Source organism: Cupressus sempervirens, chromosome 4 (genome assembly GCF_028749045.1).
Source record: "Cupressus sempervirens isolate cs-2001-9-10 chromosome 4, ASM2874904v1, whole genome shotgun sequence".
Lineage (NCBI taxonomy): Eukaryota > Viridiplantae > Streptophyta > Pinopsida > Cupressales > Cupressaceae > Cupressus > Cupressus sempervirens.
Genome location: NC_143121.1, coordinates 644047828 through 644063503, shown reverse-complemented (window position 1 = coordinate 644063503; position 15676 = coordinate 644047828).

Sequence of the window (15676 nt, the reverse complement as noted above, 5' to 3'; positions counted from 1 at the left end):
ACAAGTTAGGTAGCATGCTTATATAGGCTAGGAAGAGGGAGGAGGTGGCAACATCAACCAATGAGGAGCAACCATCTATCGGACTAAAGATAGCAAAGTATCTTCCCAAGATAGCTAATGGATGCTCACATGTAGGAAGGTGACACCTCACAACCATTCAGCTAATAAGACATGCTTTATTAACCTAAGCGAGATTATTAAAAGTGTAGGAAAAACCTAGCAAAATAGGAAAAATAAAAAACTACACTAACACCCCCCCATAAGCGAAGCTTAGGTGGATGCTAACCTAGCAAAGCTATGAAAGTAGGAAAATGGGTCCCAGCAACAAGGCCTGATCAGGTACCCAATATAAGAAAAATAACTAGATGAAGGAAACTAAGCCTCCAATCTAAGAAATGTCCCAAAGAGAGAAACAAAAAAAGAGCATGAAGCATCTCCGAAGCATGAAGCTGCAAACACTGTCAGAAGAAACTACTGGAACCCCCATTGAAATAGTGCATTACTAGGTAGAGAAGACAAAGTCTGAAGAGTTGATCAATTAAAGAGGTGACCTCCAAAAGTAGGAATGAATGAGTGTCTATATAGTAGATGAACCATCTCACCGAAATGCATAGGTGCCTAGCCACTACATCCGCCTAGTACATAGGAACAAAAATTGAATACATAGATCACTCAATCGAACCAAAGAAGCAATAGAGCCAATAGGTGAGCCCCCCCATAATGTTGAACAGGGAGAGGGGTGATAGGAACACTAAAATGCAATGCCAAAAACATCTGCAAGAAGAAGAATCAAGAACACCAATAGTGCAATAGAAGTAGAAGCACAGGATAAAGGGTGGTGTCACCGACACACTGCATGGGCTAATGTCGTGAAAGAAAAATTCACTTGAAAAAGGTGGATGAGCACAAAATGGAAAAACATCATGACCCCCCATGGCACTTTATAACTGAGTGTGAGTACAAACAAACACAAGGTGTACAAGATCCCAGATATGCAAAAGTAGGCACTTTATCTTAGTGCATTTATAGAAAAAGGAATGCAACAAAATTGAAGCATACAATGCTCAAAAGTCAGAAAGAAGAGTGAGCCAAAAGAATAGAAGAAGAGATTCTGGGACCTGTAGAATCCAAGTAATCCGCCAGAGTGTGAAAGTGCAAAACTCAAAGGAGAAAGAAACTAGAGCAGAATCTAGATAAAAGACCTCTATAACTGAATAACTCACATAACCATCTTTCCAACAATATCTGGCGAGCCCAGAAAAGAGTCCGAATGAGCAAAGATATGGCTCCCGAAAGGCAAAATAGAACATTTGGCTTTGACTGCCAAAATAGGCAACTAGACTGCAGCAAAAATAAAAAACACCTATACCATCATCTCTGTCTCAAAACTAGATTTCCGATGCATTTTTTAGATCGAAAAAATATGTCTGTATGCTCAAGTTATGGTGAAAAAACCAACAGGGCCTCCTCATGAAGAGCATATGCTAAAAGTGAAACTTGGGCACAATAATCAAGGAAACAAATAGCACCATTGCGATCTACTCAAAAAATCATGCACTTTCAAAAAAAGAATCGCCTCGATACGAGGTCGTATGAGAAAGTTATGATCCTCCGAAGTTTCTAAAATGAGCACTATGCACAGTCACGGCTGAGAATCTGCAATTTTTAAAGAATTCATGCATGAAAATAAAAAAACAACTCCACTAGTGGATAGAGCACAAAAAAATAGCAGAGTCCATAACAAGAATCATCAAAATTGGAGTCAGTATGAGCAAGAACGAGACATTTGAAAACTGCGTTCAAATCTGCGACTGCCAATGGAGAGGGGTATGGTTGTAGCTTTGCATGCAAAATCTAAAAGATACCCAGATGGTTTTTTGGTGCTGCGAACAAAACTTAGAAAACGTTTTTCTTTCTGATGTACAGAAGATGTTGCTGTAGTGTAAATTAGACGCCTTTAATAGTAAAAAATGGCTCCAAAAATCAAAAAATGACCCCAGCAACTAGAATATGACATGAAAATGTTGGATCAGCTTCCTAAGTCCATCAATGGCATGCTGGAACCTGCAAAACTGATTGAAAACTCCAAATATGCAAGTTGGTTGTTAGATTTGAGATTGAAACCCCAGAGAAAAATCGTTTTTGTCAAAACTTTTTTGATTCTCAGGATCATCCAAAGATGCAAGAGAAGAGCATACTTCATTTTTCAAAAAACTACAATAAAGTTTATTAGCCCCCCCCGAATCTCTCAAATAAGGAAACTAAAATCTACTCTTGCACATAGAAAAGCTCTGATACCATGTTAGAATCTGATAAGATTAATAACCCAAAAAACTAGTGGAAAGAATAAATATCTAAACTATGAATGCAAATGATAAAAAATCAAAATAGCATCATAGAGTTAGTCTCCAAGAGAGTAATGCAAATGCTAGAAGCAAAATAGCATTAAGAGGATGCAAAAACAAGAGATGCAAATACAAGCTAGGTAGCATGCTTATATAGGCTAGGAAGAGGGAGGAGGTGGCAACATCAACCAATGAGGAGCAACCATCTATCAAACTAAAGATAGCAAAGTATCTTCCCAAGATAGCTAATGGATGCTCATATGTAGGAAGGTGACACCTCACAACCATTCACCTAATAAGACATGCTTTATTAACCTAAGCGAGATTATTAAAAGTGTAGGAAAAACCTAGCAAAATAGGAAAAATAAAAAACTACACTAACAGGAACTAGGAATAGAATTGGGTAAAAAGTTGCATAATTATGAGAATCTATAGTAGTAAATGTTGGATATTAGAAATATAGTACCTTTAGAGGAGGAGAAAAATAAAATTATTATGATAGTTGGTTTTATTAGGATTAAGATAACCTAGGAAAAAAATTCAAGGAGTTCGCCTCCCAACATACTTTTTCCCTATTATATAACTAAGAGAGGGTTCAATCAATTATCCTTGGGCCCTTTTAAAAAATTCACATCCTTATAACAACTTAAACATCTCATCAATTAGTGAATCTTAAGTTTGTAAATATATTAGAACTTTCTATTGCATATCAACAATTAACATTAGTATGCATATGATAAACATGAAATAACTTACAAACATCCATTCACACATTGAAACCATTATTTTTAACATGGAAACCCAATTAGAATAAAAAACACCTAGTACTAATCACCCAAAGTAGTCCACTCTTCTTAAGTGAGCTCGATTAAGAGCCAACCCTATCAAATGTTATATACACTTTTCCTATTTGTGTGACCCTATTAGGGGATTTACAACAAAGATCATCTAGACCTCATCACCCTTATATATGAGTTTCCTATCTAAAGGACTTACAAATATTCAGAGGAATTTCACCTTACAAAATGATTTACAAATAAAACTATTAAGCCCACTTGGTTAAGAGATTCTTTTCTACAATATTTAGAGATTAATAGTGATTAGCAAGTAATAGTGAAATGGTCTAATATATTTGCAACTACCTTGCTTGTTCAAATCTCTATATTGCACATATTATTTTCCCATTAACTGACCATCATATTAACATCATCAATCCATTTTACTTTTCACTTTAGATATTCTTGGTATGATCAATTCATTGAGAAACTTTACCAACACTTAGCTAGAAAATAGTCCAACTTCATTTGCCTTCTTTTCCTCCCCTCATTGAGGTAGAGTTTTTCCATGTCATCACATTTATCAAGGTTTTTCTACTTAATCACAATCATTTTATCATCTTCAAGCTTGGATACATTGAATCTAGATACTATCAAAAATATTGTAACCACAAACTTTTATTTTTTCCTTGGCTCACAAAATACGACTCAAATTTTCATCATCAAAATTTACCTTATTAGTATCCCTCATTGATCTTGCTAACTAAGTTTTTCCTTATCTCATAATATTCTATAACATTCCATGTCTTTGGTTGATAAGATCCTTTACTTGATATTTTGTAAACTAATCATCTTTTATTGAACTTTGTTTGATATTTGTCAAACACCTTAAACACTCAGTTAATACTATGCTTGGTTAATAGTATTCTCACTAGGTATCATCTTCGGCTCAATTAATACTATTCACCAAATTTAAATTATCCTTCTTACTCCTTATTTTAATAACTTCCAGTCCTATCTCATGACAAGTAATTGAGTTCTTAGCATTTATCTTTACAACTTGATTCATTTCTTATCAACCAAAATAGCTTTCTTGTGCATAATCTCAATAGCCAAACCAATATTATTTTCCTATAGACTAGTTCGTTAATTGTCCAATTAACATCACATACTTAATATCATGTATTTATGTTATCTTCTATAGTTACCTTCCATTTCTTTTTTGACACCACATCCTTCAAATGATTGCAACTTAAATGAATCAATATTGTCAATCGTCTTGACATGAATGATTATAAAACAACTAATCAAACTCTTCTATTTATATAATACATAGCTTGGTTACCTAGCCTTATTTATTATCAGCATCACTTATATCTATCAATCTCCCCATTTTTTAATCAACATCAGTTGTGTCTAACAATCTCCCCCTTTGGAATTGAAGGAAACACATCTCATTATTAGATTTGATTTATTTAATCTCTTCCTGTTTAATGATGCTTCACCTTCAAGGATCCTTTTATCTTTGTTCTCATCACTTTATTTATTATCATATAAATTGTTCCCCCTAGCACTTCATATTCTTCGCCTTTGTATTTTATTCTTCACTCCTCTCACATAAAATTTGTCACTAAATCTTCCATAGCTATATATTTCATTTAGGTGACTCACGCCTCATCCAATACACTCCCCCTTTGACAAAAAATCCACAGGTGTTTAAAAACTTCATATTTTATAATCTTTTGTAGCATGTACTTTGTATGTATTGATCACTTATCTTTCATTTAATTATATTCACTTTTTTTACCACTTTAGGTTGCTCCTTATTACATTTCTAAGGATCAGTTGTAGATTTAATTGCACTTCTCATTAAGGTATGTGTTTTTCAAGAGTAGAAACCTCTTTCATTTATACATGGTTTAAGACAAGAAAATAGTATTTATTCAATTCATCTGTTTAAGGGGCATAACTATTCATTCAATTAATATTTATATTTAATAATTAGACAATAACTATTATAAGATTGTGTGTGTGTGTGTGTGTGTGTGTGTGTGTGTGTGTGTGTGTGTGTGTGTGTGTGTGTGTGTACATATGTATTGTTGGAAAAAATTCTTCAAATTGCATATTTCCATTAATGTTACACAAATGCTAGTATTAACCAAGCAATGAAGAACTTGTTGTATTTATCAAGCATATTTAGTTTTGACTGAGTAGTCAAGGAATGAAACATTTAGTGTTAAGGAAGAAGTTGGGCAATGAAGGATATCTTACTTCTAGTATTAATCGAGTGGTCAGACATTGAAGGACTTCCAATGTTAGCCGAGTGGTCAATCACAATATTCATCAAGTGTCAAAAGAATGCACTTATCTAATAATTAATTAATTAAGGCCAACTTTTTGGATGTTTAATGATTATTTGAAAGGGTATTCAAGCTAACTTGATAAATCTTATGATATAGAAGAAAGGTGAAGTAGTGAGCACAACGTGTGCAACTAGAATACATGAAATAAGATGGATATATGATCGAAGGAAAATGCAGAGCAGAAATGTGTACAAGATAAGAAGCAAAGAATGTTTTGATTAGTAAGGATCTAGAGGTCAAGCCAGAAGAAAGATTTGAATCTACAAAATAAGTTGCTTCATAAATCAGGTCAAATTGCTATTACCTTTTAACTGTTGTAGTAGTGAATAAATCTCTTAAAAGAGTTGACTTAATAGTCATATTGTAAATCCTTTAACAAGGTGACACTTCAAGTTCAAAGTGTCTGATGACCTCTAACTAGGCCACTCTTAACACGCTGATCTAAATCCTCTAACAAGGTCATACTTAAGAGTATGCAATGTAACCTAAAATAGGGTTGGCTCCTAACATGGTTCACTTCATAAGAGTGAAAAACATTGTGACTAGTTCCATGGTGGTTTTCCCAAATTGGGTTTCCATGTTAAATATTGGTGTCACCCATGTTCATGTTATCTACTATATTATTTATCTTTTTATAACTAAGTTACTAAAGGTTAAAAATAATTAATATTCATAAGATTGGTAACCTAGTTACAACAAGAACTTAGTTTCCACCGAGTTGGATAAAGTATTTTATTATGAATGAAAAGTTTGATTTGACATTGAGGGATAGTGAATTGTTTTTGTCATAAATGATTCACCACTCCCTTCTTAGTTACTCTCTTCATTTCCAAAAATTAGTATCATACCTATTGGTACTTGAAGAAAAGGTTTCAAGGACCTAAACTAAAAATCAAAATGTCATATAGAAGGGATATTCCCAAGCTTAATAGAGAAAAATTTTCATCATGGAAGGACTTGATGAAGATACACCTATCAAGAATTGGAGACGTTGGCCAATTATACTTGGAAAAAAATATGTGTCACCACCTAAACCTATGACTATGGAACAAATAAAGTGACAAAGGATCATAATATAATGTTGATTGATATAGTTTCCTCTCTCAACTATTCTAAATTTAATGAGGTTAAAGAATTGTGTACTTCATTTGAAATGTGGAAAAAACTATAGAAAGTATACAAAAGTGATAAAAATGTGCAAAGAGAGAAGGAATAAAGTTTAAGAGGAAATTTTGATCAAACAAAAAAGAAAGAAGGCAGGAACATTGTCCAATACAATGAAAGAATCAAAGAAAGCACAGATGCAATCAAAGCAACAGGAGGAAACATAGTTGATGAGATAGCGGTCAACAAGGTACTAAGAACTCTTCTTCCTTTTTATGTAGTTAGAGTTTTGACAATTCAATAGATGATGTACAAGCCTAAAAATAATATATCCTTGGATGCACTTGTGGGAAGATTGACTACTTTTGAATTGGATAACTTTGATAACTATTCTCCTACTTCTAGAAACTTTGAATCTATATTCAAAGACAAACTACCTCTTGGTAGAGAAGGAAGGAAACTCAAAAGGAAAAAAAATTGATAGTGAAGAAGAAGATGAAACAAATGAAGACCTTGAAGTCATTGAAACCCTACTTGCAAAAAGGAATATCAAAAGTTAAATGAAAATTTAGAGGGAAAATTTCATGGATTTTTTTGTCATCTGAAGAGGATGTTCATATTGCTATAAGATGTCAAAACAAAGAAGATAAAAATTAGAGTAAGAAATAACAAATTTGAAGGCAAAAAAGACTTCAAGAGCTACAAGGACTACAAAGACATTTAGGCAAGAAATCTTGTTACATTGCTAATTATTATGATAGTGAGGATAATGAAGAAGAAGAAGTAGCCTATATTGTTGTTTTTGATGTATTTATATAGAATCCAAAAGAGAGGGGTTGACCTTGTGGTATAGAGGGCTAGAGAGGTCAGCCAAAAGTTAGTCTATATTGTTGTTACAAACGAATCTAATAATGAGAAAAATGAAAAGATGAAACTTATTTCTCATGTTAAAACATGATACATGGATCATAGATAGTGGTTGTTCTCATCGCATGAATAGTGACAAAACTACTTTTGAACATTTAGAACACTTTAATGGTGTAAGTGTTAAATTTGGAAATAATGAAACATGTTATGTAAAAGGAAAAGGATTCATAAAATTAACTACAGGAATTAATTGTAAAAATGCCTACTGGGTTGGGGTGATCCCACAATAATGGGTTCCACTTTTTGACCAATTTTGGTACTAAAATCAATATTTTTGAAACAAACCTCACATTCGAGTGACTATATCTCTAAAACTATGAATAATTTTAAGATGATGTAAACTAGTGATTTCTAGTACTCTATTCCTACTTTGTAACCATATTTTATAATTAAAAAAATAAATTTAAGTCAAATTTGTCTTCTCCTCCAAAGTGTGGTACATATGAAAAATCAATATTTTTAAAGAGTGACAATCCATTTGACATGCATAACTTTTTTTCTAGAAATGATAATAAGGTAATTCTTTTAGTGTTGGATTTGTAACATCAATATCTAGAGGATGCATTTGGTTTGATTCAATTTAGTTGAATATTGTATAATTTATGAAGTTTTGAAGTGACATTAATCATAATTTAGACATATGTTCATTTTGACATAGATAACTTGAACTCAATTTATCATAAATATAATTTTTTTCTTTGAATAGAAAGCTATCTTAGCAACCTATTTTGTAGATATTTTTCAAAAAAAAATTTGACCTAATTTACAAATTTTTCCAAAGTGTTGAAGTCAGTTGATGTTCAACCATTAATGAACCTATAATGAGTTAAACTCATATTTGAAAGTCTTAATGAATATAAGATGTATTATAATTGTAGTCATTGGAAACATTGCTCCGAGTAGCACAAATCAGCATTTTTTATTTTATAGTAGGAGATCATTTAATTTTGATTTTGGGGTCAAAAGATCCAATTTCATTCTTTTAAGAAAAAAACACCAAGAATTTATAAATGAACATGTTCACACAAACACAATGTTCACATGAAAATATTAGATATGTTCATAAAAATGTATGAGAAAAATAATCTAGTGATCAAAAATTTAATTTAATGTGTTCATGCGAACATATAAAATAATTTGTGTTCACATGAACATTAAAAAAAAGCAAATTTATCAAGATCTCAAATGGATAAACAAAATTTTATTCACAAAATTGCCTTTAAAATATGGTCATGTGAACATATTAATAAGGTATGTTCATATAAACACACCTTATTCAAACTCAACATGTTCACATGAACATAAAACCATTATATGTTCATGCGAACATAGTTAGCATGTTCACACGAAACATATGTAAAATTCAATATGGGAATTTTTCATCATTTACCGATTTCCTTTGTCTCCCAAAAGTGGTACCCAGTATTGTGGGCTCACCCATTGAAGGATTAAGACATAATCTACTCAATATGGAACAATTGAATAAATTAGGATATACGGTAGAATTCAATATTGGAAAGGATAAACTATTGGGTGGAAAAGGAAATCTAGTTGGGATGAGAAATCAAACAAAAGGTAATTTTTTTACCTAGATCTTACTAAAACCATATATTTATTAGCTCAAATAGAGTAAAGTTGGCTATGGAATAAAATTTTGTGTCATGTTAACTTTTGTAACCTAGTTACCATAAGCAAGAACAAAAGAGTAAGAGGTATACCAAATCTAAAGAAACCTAAGATGGGTATGTGCAAACAATGTCAAATTGGAAAGATAAGTAAAAGAATTTTTAGAAGTCCTTTAATTCTAGAGAAATTTTGGAACTTGTTCATAAAAATCTTCATGGACATATAGGTATAGAAAGCTACTGTAGATACATATAATTTATTTTATTTGTTGATAAATATTCTAGGATGATGACTACAATGTTCTTAAAAGATATATTTGATGCTTTTTAAGAGTTCAAATGTTATTTGAATAGAGTTGAAAAAGAAACAGGGAAGAATATGAAATTCCAAAGATTATATAGAGGAGTTTAATTCATCTCAAATGAATTAAATGAATTTTGAAATAAAAGAGGAATCAAAAGATAGGTATCAATACCTAGAACATCAGAGAAAAATAGTATAGAAGAAAGAAGAAATATATCCAACTTGGAGTGAGCAAAAACAATCATCGTTGAGAAAAATGTTTTGCCGAAATAATGGATAGAAGAAATCAACACAACAATTTGCACACTAAAATGAGTTGAACTAAAGAAAGGTACAAACAAAACACCTTATGATTTATGGTATGGGTATAAACCTAATGTTTGTTATTTCATAGTCTTTGGAAGAAAATGTTATATCTTGATAGATGTAAGGAAAGGAAAACTTGATGAAAAAGAGTGATGAAGGTATATTCTTAGGTTACTCCAATAAAAGTAAGGCATACAAATGTTTGAATCTTGTTACTCACAAAGATATAGAAAGTGCACATGTGAAGATTGATGAGTTTGTAGAAAGAAGTGAAGAAAAGAAAAGCAAGGAACTTGAAGATTATAGGAAGTTTTTTAATTTCAGGAGGAACCTATAACTTGACCATAGTCAGTTGGAGTTGAGAAACAAATAAATGCATCTATTGAGTCACATAAAAAGGCACCCAAGTTATAGAAAAAGTCACTTGAGTGACAAACAAAGGCACATTAGCCACATAAAAAGGCACCCGATTAATAGAAAAAGGCCTTGAAATCATAGAAAGAGGCACCTAAGTCACAGATAAAGGCACCTGAGTCATAGACTGAGGCACTTGAGTTACAATTAGATTAGCCAGAGAAGCTCGAGAAAAATAGAGAAGATCATGAAGAACCAAGTGAACTAAGTTTAGAAACAAGAAATAAATAACAAAGACTTGGAAAATATGTTAGAAGACATCATGCACCTAAACAAATAATTTTAGGAAAGACATAAGGCATACTGACAAGTAGAAAATTAAAAGGAACATGTTTGCTTAGTGAATTTGAGCCTATATCTATAATAGATGCTTTATAAAATGAAGGTTGGATAGAGGTAATGAATGAGGAAATTGAGAAAGTAGTAAAGAACAATACCTAGTCTCTTATACCCAGACCTAAGGATAAGAATGTGATTGACACAAAGTGGATATTTAGAAATAAGTTAAATGAGAAAGGAGAAGTAACAAGGAACGAGCCAAGGCTATGTAAAGCTTGTGCACACAAAGAAATATAGACAATGGAGAAATATTTTCCCCTGTTGCAAGAATTGAAGGAGTCAGAATACTACTAGCATATGCTGCACAAAAGGTATTCAAAGTATATCAGATGGATGTAAAATCAACTTTTTAAAAGGGAATCATGGAAGAAGAAGTCTACATTGAACAACCTGAAGGTTTCATTGATCCAAACAAAAGAGACATGTTATGTAAACTACACAAACCACTATATGGACTAAACTAAGCTCCCAGAGTATGGTATGAAAGACTACATGGATATCTAGAAGGACTGCATGGATATCTAGAAGAATTGGTTTTGAAAAGACAGATGGGAAAAAGTACAAAGCTATGTCACCTTTTAAGCTAACTTATCAGAATGATTAAATTTGATTATTTCTATCTAAAAATCAATTTTTTTAAAACATATGATCTACACAAATTTATTCTAGCTAAGTTATATATGGTCTCACACTTTTCCAATTGGAGATGGCTATTAAATGCATGTTTTATACTAGTTTGTATCCAATTATTAAAAAAATAAAATTATTTCAGAAAGTTGGCATTTCAATAACTCTTACTATTTTTTATGATATTTTTCTAACAACATATAAAAATTGTTTTATAGAGCTCAGAGTCCAAAATATTCTCATATAGAGTTTACAGTGTTTTAATTAGATATAGTATACTATAATTAAAAAATTCTAAAAGCATGCATTTTAACACTAAAAAATATGTCAGTTTTGAGAAAGAAAAAAATAGTAAATAATATAAAAAATATATAAAAATTATATGATGTTCTAAATGAGAGAGTCCTCTTCTAGAATGTATATTTTTTTCTCTTGGTTAGAATAGATTTGTTTTGAAAAATGTAGTGGGAGATGAAAACTATCAATTTTAGGTGAGTTGAAATCCGAATCATTATAAAAGAAAAAATATAGGTCGAAAGCTAATTATTATTTTTTATTTCTCTAGCTATATATGTTATCTATAACATAGTCCGAGATCAAAAGTAGAAAAATTTATTTCCTTATAGTTTTGTGGTGGGAACTAGACCCCTAATTTTTAGCATTTTTCAGTAGCTAAAAAATTATCTCTAAAAATTAGAAAAATATATCAATTCTTATTCTAAATAATTATTAAAAATTATAATCCTAAACTTCATCCATTTCTACACATTTCATTATTTTACTTCAATTTCAAATTCAAAATAATAATATCAATTTTATGTCATTGAAGGTGAAAGGTTATAATTTTGTTAGCCTTTTCCTTTACAAAAGGGTAACATAGGTTTGTGGTTTCACCTAGATGATAGTAGTAATTTGTATACAAAGGAAGGACCTTAGGAAAAGATAAATTACTAGAAAAAATATTTGTGGATGATATCATATTTGGAGGACATGAGATACTATGCAAGTCATTTGCGAAAGAAATGAAGAAATAATTTGAAATGTCTATGTTTGGAGGAATAAAATTCTTTGCTGGTCTACAATTTTATTAATTAAAGGATGGCATATTCATCACTCAGTCAAAGTACACCAAGGAAAGATTGAAAACATTTGGAATGGAAGTTTCAAGCTATAGTTGGAACACCTATGTCTATTGGAGATAAACTTTCAAATAATGATGATTCAAAGGAGGTAAATTTGACTACTTGTAGATAAATGATTGGGAAACTTTAAGTATGTGATACATAGTAGAACGAATATTGCATTGGTAGTTGGCATAGTTTTAAGGTTCTTTAAAAATTCTTATAAAAATCACATGATGATAGTAAAAAGGATTTTGAGGTACCTAAAAGGATGTAAGGAATATAATTTATTGTATAAGAAAGGAGGAAATCTCGACTTAAGAACCTTTACTGATTCAAATTGGGTAGGTTCTTGGTCAAAAGAATAGTCTTGACAATTGAGTGTCAACACACAATCATTTTCATCATACATGCCAAGTACACAATAGATGCTGAGCCAAAATTTCAAAAGTGTTGAGTCATAGTTGGTGCCGAGCAAGTCAGAATGTAGTATGTGTCGAGTATTCCAGAAATGTTCAAATGCTGAGCAACATAGAACATACAGGTGCCGAGCAATACAAAATATACATGTGCCAAGCAATATAGTGTTTAATAGATGCCGAGCAATCCAAGAATCATTTCATCCCAAGCATCAGTAATGTAATGAGTGTCGAGTAACTCAAACTTAGCATAAGAGTTTGTACTTGCACAAACTAAGATGTAAACCATTTTTGGAGCCAACTTAGAGAAATTTTGAAGGAGAAAAAGGATAAGGATGAATCATTTGCATTTCTTATGTAATCTTCATGAAACCAATGAGAAAAATGCAAAGTATGAGCAAGAATTTGTGATTCAATATGGATCGCAGATTCATACCTAACCCTAAGTCTTCACATTCTTTATAAGGAGAACAAATGCACCATTGCATGTAAGGAAGAGAATATTATAAGGGGAGATTATAGCAAAATTTTAATGTGAAGAGAAAAGACTTAGAGGAACAAAGTAGTAGTTTTTTATGAAGTTGATCAATACAACATAAGGGATAAGGAGTACATATAGAGATCAGATCAAGCAAGGATCAGAGTAGGAAAGAGCAGATCTAGTACCTGAACCCGAAAATTTGAGATTGCATTCAATCAGGTCAAATGTTCTAATACTCTCTCACAATTGTATTAGAGGTTGAAATCCTATGTTGATAGGTTAGCTTAACAGCTAGGTAGGAGAATCTTTGGAGACAGTCATGAAAATCCTATGTATTAGGTGGGTTTAACAACCTATTGAAAATCCTTTAATAGGGTGACACTTCATGTAAGTGTTTGTAAATCCTTTAACCAGGTCACTATTAACACAGTATAAAGGCTTTAATAGGGCAGGTCTTTCATAGGGTAGACCATCAGAAGTGGTTGAACATTGATTGTTGCAGTGATTTTTGTGGGTGTCATCCCCACCCCAATTTTACCTTCTTATTCCTAGACGGTTTCTGGGTTACCAAATCTTTGTGTTATGTGTTGATGCATGCTTTCATTTCATGTTTGTTTATATGTTTACATGCATGCAAATTATTTTTTAGTTATGTGTTAATAAGGGTTTGAAAGGATAAAAGTTGGTTACTTTTGATTCACTCCCGCCCCCCTCTCAGAAGTACTCTTCCCATTTTGAACATTCCAACATAGGTAGCATTGATGAATGATAAAGAACTAGTGGAGAAGAATTATTTCTTGGAAAGAGATTAGTATCTTGGACAAGCAAGAGGCATGATTGCATTTCTCAATCAAGAATAGAGGTAGAGTGCATTGTTGTAGTAGTTAATTATTTTAACATAATATGGATCAAGAAATTATTATTGAAAATGAAGGAAGAAATCAAGGAACCAGTGGTTATCTATGGTGATAACACAAGTGCAATCAATATGTCCAAAAACCCTGTGATGCACACAAAGACAAAGCACATTGTAATCAAGTATCATTACCTAAGGCAATCTATTCAAGACAAAGAGGTGAGATTGCAATATGTGAACACCAATGAGTAGATAAAAGATATATTTAAAAAGAAATTACCTAACGATGCATTTATGTATCTAAGAGGAAAATTAGGGGTTATCTCCCTATTTGATGCTCACTAAAACACAAGATAGTGATGCATCAACCAAGTCTCATTGCATATCTATCAATTTGATGTAGTTTTTAACACTTTAGGTGTGAAATGTAGAATATATTACATATTAATTAGTACATAAAGGTACATAGTAACTTTAGAGTATGTATCCTTTGACATTTGATGTCAAAGACAGATATTTTTATGTCAAGGATGAAGAGGTACAGTTCGATGTCAATGAGGAAAAGGGAGAGTTTTGTATCTTGGAAAGTATTTAGATGATAGAATTTATAGTAAAAAGGCAGAAAATGACAATAGGTAGAAGTACAAAGTTCTGTCACCTTTTAGGTTGACTTATCAGAATGACTAAATTTGAGTATTTCTATGTAAAAATCATTTTTTTTCAAACATATGATCTAAATAAATTCATTCTAGCTAAGTTATATATGGTATCACAATTTTCCAATTGGAATTTTCTATTAAATGCATGTTTTATACTAGTTTGTATCCAATTATTAAAGAAGTACAATGATATCATAAAGTGGCATTTCAATAACTCTTACTAATTTTTAATGATTTTTTAACTAACATATAAACACCATTTTATGGAGCTTAGAGTCAAGAATAGTCTCATATAGAGTTTATAATGTTTTAATTAGGTATATTATATTGTAATTAAAAAATTCTATGGGCATGCTTTTTAGCACTCAAAAATATGTCAATTTGAGAAATAAAAAATTATTAAATCATATCAATAAAATTTTAAAATTATATGATGTTCTGGAGGAGAAAGTCCTCTTTTAAATTGTATAATTTTTCTCTTGGTTAGAGTAAATTTGTTTTGAAAAATATGGTGGGAGATTAAAACTATTGATTTTAGGTGAGTTGAAATTTGAATCATTATAAAAGAGAAAACATAGGACCAAAGCTTATTTTTATTTTTTATTATTCTAGCTATATATGTTATCTATAACATAGTCTGAGATAAAAGAGAAATAAGTTTATTTCCATATAGTTTTGTGGTGGGAACTAGACCTTTTCTTTTGGTTAGAGTAGATTTTTTTTGAAAAATATGGTGGGTGAAGAAAACTATTGATTTTAGGTGAGTTGAAATTTGAATCATTATAAAAGAGAAAACATAGGACTAAATCTTATTTTTATTTTTTATTATTCTAGCTATATATGTTATCTATAACATAGTCTGAGATAAAAGGGAAATAAGTTTATTTCCACATAGTTTTGTGGTGGGAACTAGACCCCTAATTTTTTGTGTTTTCTAGAAACTAAGATAATATCTATAAAAATTTAGAAACTTTATCAATTCTTATTCTAAATAATTATTTAAAATTATA